Source organism: Athene noctua, chromosome 1 (assembly GCF_965140245.1).
Source record: "Athene noctua chromosome 1, bAthNoc1.hap1.1, whole genome shotgun sequence".
Lineage (NCBI taxonomy): Eukaryota > Metazoa > Chordata > Aves > Strigiformes > Strigidae > Athene > Athene noctua.
In genome coordinates, this window is record NC_134037.1 from 112898555 (window position 1) to 112904554 (window position 6000).

Consider the following 6000-nt stretch of genomic DNA (forward strand, 5'->3'; position numbering starts at 1 on the left):
ATACACCATTTAGACTCATGCTTTGTCCTCTTAAAATCTGGGGAAGGTCAAATACAGAACTTAGATAAATTTTTTGTATTCTGAGTGGTGATAAAGCAACTTGAAAAATACCAGTTTGGTCTTCAGGTCTGCACAAACATTCTAGCTTCCAGTGCGTTACTGTGTCAGGACTTGACTTCCCACACAACCAAATACAAGTGCAAAATTTTATTTTTAAATTAATACAGATGATACACATAGTAATTAACTTTTAAAGCAGCTGATAAGCTGTTAGCCTTCCATAAACAAGATAACTGTGACTCCTAGCTTCTTCTAGATTCGAATTATTTAGGAAACCTGCACAAAAACATTTTAATAATGCCTTGTAATACCAGTACCACCTATCATCCTACCAGCAGTCATGGAACAATGCATATCATAGCTACATTAAACCTACACATACCTAAAATTTGGCAAAGATTTTACTCACAACACTTAATTACATTTAGTTAGCTAGACAACTTAGTCATCTAGTTAACTTTACAGTAAATCCTAGTAATACTTTTGACAGATTTTTCCAATGTTCAGTTGATGGTGACACTCATTGATCAAAAACCCTTAAAGATTCAGCAGAAGAGTTGTTTTATGGCAGCTCTAGAAAATCTCAGACCCTCAGAGCATCACGTATTATTTACAACTTGTGATAGGGTGAGAAACAGAGATGTATTTAAAGGCTACACTAATCTAAATTAGGCTGACTTATTTTCAGTGGGGTTTTGATTCTCTCTTGACTGTTTTGCTCCCCTCATTATTCCTTAAACTCAAACTATATTTTGTTCAACTTTAATGAAGATTTTATAATGAAGATAATTTGGACATCCAAAACCATCACTACAAAATACATTGCTCTTCCTCTTGCAAAAGTATGGGTTGCCTAAATATTCTCCCCTTTCAAAGAGGAGCTCTCCTCTTCTTTGCTCAAAGTTAAATCTTAAAGGTTTTGGGGAAATACTGTTTAGAACAAGATCATTCAAGTTATTTATTTGAAAATGCATGTGCAGCTTTATGGACTTGAGATAGGCCTGAAAGGTGTAAATTTTCTTATCTCTATCTCAATCCTCTGAGAACAATATGTATGCTGATCTGTGTCTCTGTCCACCAGTGTGCAAAACAGGAAATAATATCAAGTCTCCAAGGCATAAGGGAGTTTGTACCTTCAAAGTTTGAGTTCCTGTATGAAGTACCTATGCAAAGCTTTAGTAGAATACTGTTATTTTTAGACTACATGTAATTCTCTGTATCCACAAATAAAATGCCCAAGATCTAACACATTTATTTTTAGTCACTTTCTGGTAATGCCAAAAGGCCAAAGTCATATTTGGATTCTGTAAAAAAGAAAGCCAATCTCTGCACTGAGGCATTTACTATCTGTTCCATATGCCTTTACTGGGCCAGTAAAGTGACTATAGCAATGGCACACAAAGTATTACACGTGGAATTAGCACCACTCTAGACTTATTTCCAGTCCCAGACAAAAGAACTGCAGACTGCAGTTCTGCCAACATCATGCCAATGCTTTGTACCATGAGGTCTTGTAACACTGCTGAAAAAACAAAGCCAAACAATTCAGTCTTTTGCATTTTACATGACTTTCAAAAATTTGTCAGCATGGATCACAGGAACATGTAGACTTCCCCGAGAAGCAATGCTAACTTCCTCAGAGACTCAGCTATTTCATTTTAATAGGCTTCTGTAGGACTGTCCCCAGTGGAGCTAACATGAGGAAGTAAATACCTAAATTGCATCTATTTGGACTTCATTAAAACAGCATTTAGCAGATCATTTACAACATGGTTGAGTATGAGCAGTATGCTCTTGACAACATCAATTAAAAAAAGCAGAAACCTTCTTTAAAAAGGCAGCATTCTTCACCCTAGGAAATTAATAATTTGAGTCCTGAAATGTTTTGGAATACAGCTTTTCAGCAAGTCTGTTCTATTAAACGGATTACTAGATCTAAAAAACCCTAACTAATAACCCCCACAGAACACATCCAGAACAGCCAAGATGATCTTATTTCAGAGAAGGTATTATCAGAAAACTGTCTTCTTGGTTATACATCTAAAAATGAGATATATTGAACAGACTCCATGAGACACTCATGCTATCAAACTACACTGTTTTCATTTATAGAGGAAACGAGAGCAAGGTATGTCTTAATCATTCATAAATTATGCAAGTGGTGATAAATTGAAATAACTAAGGCAAAAAAATGGGTAAATGAAAAAAAAAAAAAGTATTTTGCGTATGAAAGTCCCAACAACATTAGACATTACAGGATTAAAGACAATTCTTTACAATACTGGCTGAAAACTACTGTTATTTTTAAGATGTTTAAATAAATGAACAGAATTTTATTTAAAAATGTATGAACCACCACATATAAAGAAAAGCCTTGCATACTAGTTACAGAAAACAAAAACTCTACTGAAATATAGATTCCAGATTCTGAAATATAATTTACTCAGGCCTCACTTTCTGGTGGTATTACTGCCAGAGGAAATGATGGCAGAACAATTTTCCTGAGGAGATCCTTCAGTTTCCTAGAGCAAAGTCCTCCAAGAAAAAAAATCCATCTACTGGCTCTTCCTGTGCACTATGGCAAATCTTACCTCCTTAAGCCCAACTACAACTATACACTTCTTACAATCCCATTACAGCCTCCCAGATTTGAGTTTTCCCACCTTTCTACTACATGCTCCAAACTGGCTCATCAATCACCTGCTCTCTACTTATCTCGCTCCTTCTAATTTTATGTCCATATAGTGCTTAATTCCACATTCCCTACTCCAGTGCTACTCTAATGTTCTGAACTGAAAATGAAGTTACTGATGTTCCACAAGGTGGAGAAAGGAACAGAATTACCTTTGGCAGCTCCCAAAACAGTCACAGTACTACTGCTGTGACCATAATATTTGTAGTTATACATCTACAGCTTTGTTACAGGTGGCACAGTTTGGGAGATGGTGATCTTGATGGTTTATAACCAAAACATTTGGTAGTTTTGCTAGGACCATAGATTGGTTTTGCCTTGGAAGCACTGAGGCCACCGAACCGACACAACTTGTGAATATGCAGTGAAATCAATGCAATTGAGCACTGATTTAGTGTACAGATACACAGTTGACCAAGCTGTTTCAGATTCAGACCTTGTATACTTCTGGACCAGTTTGTACATTACATACGTGATGCATTCTCAGATATGCATACAAAATCTTCATATGCTATCCAGACACAACTTCTGGGGGGGGGTGGGGGGGAAATGGGGGCAAATCTGGACATATGGGAGATAAAGCTTAACACAGTCTGCATGTGATTATCAGTTCTGAGTGCTATAGAATACGTCCTGCTTAACAGAAAAGTTTTGTCTACACATCTCAATTAGGAACTCATTTTAAAGTGTTATGTCAGGCCAGCTCATAGTATGAAAGCAAGGAGGTTAGTGTACAGTACTAAATGATTCATTCATCTTCTAATGTACATCATAAACATTTTTATTCCCAACATAACTATGACTATACTTGTTCTGTTTTTATTGTTGGGGGGTGGGGGTGGATCAGGGTGTGGTAGAGGGGGTGTGTTTTGGATTTTTAATAACACTAATTGTAGTAGTTAAAATATTAGCTTTTTTAGAATAACAAACAGCAATTAAAGACTGGACTTTGAAATTTTTGACATCAGCCTGTAAATATTTTATGCTAGAAGTAATGCTAAATATGTGCAAGTTTGCAGGACTGGGGCTTCAGTTAGTTTTATTTATCACTGAGCTGGAAAACAGCTTTTACAGTGAATCTAGACGGGCATCACTTTCTGAACATCAAGTAAGCAAGCAGAAGGCCAAAACAGTTAATAAAGAGATTCAGTTTTGGGCACATTCTCTTAGCACTCTGTACAGGTCTTGTTCCTGAAGTACCATTTTCTTTCACCTTACTTATGACTACTGAAATCAGTCGACACCTTGCACAAAATATTAAAAAATAATCTTAGACCATCTTTTCCACATCACACTAATTCAGGAAGGTATGGTTCATTAGAATTTTTTTCTGTATTTGCAATGAAATCATATATAAAATACATTCAGTATTTTTAATATAGAAACAAACATTTGAGGTTATTTGAGTGTGGAAAAAAGGTCAGGGCTACTCAGTTTGAAGTACCTGAAGGAGTAGTAGGGTTGTTCTAAAAATCAACAGAATTTTGAAAGTATAACGAACAATCTGAACAAGACATTGGGATATGAATGTTAAATACACTTTATTCTTGGAAGCAGTTAAAATCAAAATTTGTTTAAAAAAGGAAGGAAAAAAGCAGGACATCTAAAAACATACACATAGCATGAAAGAATTCCCTGCTAGGAGAAAACCAGAGGACAGCAGGCCTAGGGAATGAGTAAACTAAGTTTGAAATCTGTGATAAACTAAGGACAGGACAAGAAGATTGTCTGAGGGAAGGGGTTTGTTTTGGCTTTGGCCAAGTTCTATAGTGAAAAAAATCTGTCAAAATCTAAAACAGGTTATTTGAGATCTCAGAGTTAATTATTCTTATGAAGCTGCAGTTTATTCTGTTATTCTGCATTCTCAATTGTCTCACATTCACGAGCAACTGTGTAGAAAAGACTCTCTACTAAAAACTTCTTTTTGAAATTGTACTTTATAATCCTTTACATCCTACTAATTTAAATTTATTGTATACTTTAGCACAAGCAATTTTAATTCAAAGGAAATAGTTCAGATTAAGTCAAGGAAAGCAAATCCACAAGTTTGTCTTCAGAGCAAAAGTTGCTGTCAGAAAGGCCTGTTGTGAAAGACCCAGCTTCAACATTATCTTGACTATTCTACATCTGCTTTTCTGACAAAAACAGAAACAGCAAATAAAGAGTAGTGCAAGCACATTAGCATCAGTGCTCAAATCTTAGCCTGTTTTATTTATACATTTGTGAGCTTTAGAGTAGACATGGTACTAATATTAAGGCTTCTAAGGGCATTCGTTATAATCCTTGGACCATGTTATAAAATCTTGAAAACAAACATCAACCACTGAAGCTGAATACTTTCTGAAAGCTGTCTCAGTAAAGACGAAGCCTACAATGAAGTGAATAATGAACATAGTTTGGCAACATTCAACATAAAGCAACGAGGAAATGTTTAACTACAGCTATTCAATAATCTGAAAGAACTCGACTTTTAATGGCAATCTAAGCATAGGATCCAAAAAGGATTTTTTCCCATCTTCATGAAAGATTCACCTGTCTGACCAATCTAAGGATACCAGAAGCAGTTTGCAGTAAACATACTATGACTCCTGAATAATCTGTGTATCACACGCTTCAAAGTCTGATTTTTTAATTCTATGTGTATATGAACTTCAATTCTTTTACACTAACAACTATATGAAAGTAACATTTAAGGCACTGTCGTTAGGTTTCTTTCAGCTGAATTTGAAAGGTAGAGAGCATCTCTGTTATAAAATAATTTCATTCAGTTAAAGAAAAAGCAGCTACCGTAGCAAGTCCTGAATGTTGCATACTGACAATAGTAATACTGTTAATCATACCTGCAAGATTCAGTGAACACTGGATCAAGCCCAGTGTTTTACTTTATCAAAATCTTTTATCTTCATTAATAGATAAATAAGTCTAGAATACATTATAAGTATCACAAGTGTACTAAAGTACTAAACTAAACAATTAAGGTGTTGATTTGAAAGAAGGATGCAAATTTACTGAAAATTCTGTCATATTTTATCATTTTACCTATTCAATAAATACGGGACAAAACCAAAACCATACGTGTCATGTATAACCACTGGGAAAAGTATTCTCACTCATGTGTGACCCTAACCACAACGCTCTGGTCAACAACGATTTCAAAATGACTGTGTGGCATGGTTCCCATGAACACAAATGAGATCAGTTTAAAAAGCACCACTATTGCTTAACTATTTTTGTTATAAATCACTCTT

At 35.2% G+C, this 6000-nt stretch overlaps 1 protein-coding gene across 27 annotated transcripts in view; it reads right to left on the minus strand.

Annotated features, from left to right (window-relative positions):
* Positions 1-6000, minus strand: part of NRXN1 (neurexin 1) — a 740630-nt gene that overhangs the window by 468368 nt on the left and 266262 nt on the right. The gene's annotated exons all lie outside the window — the stretch shown is intronic.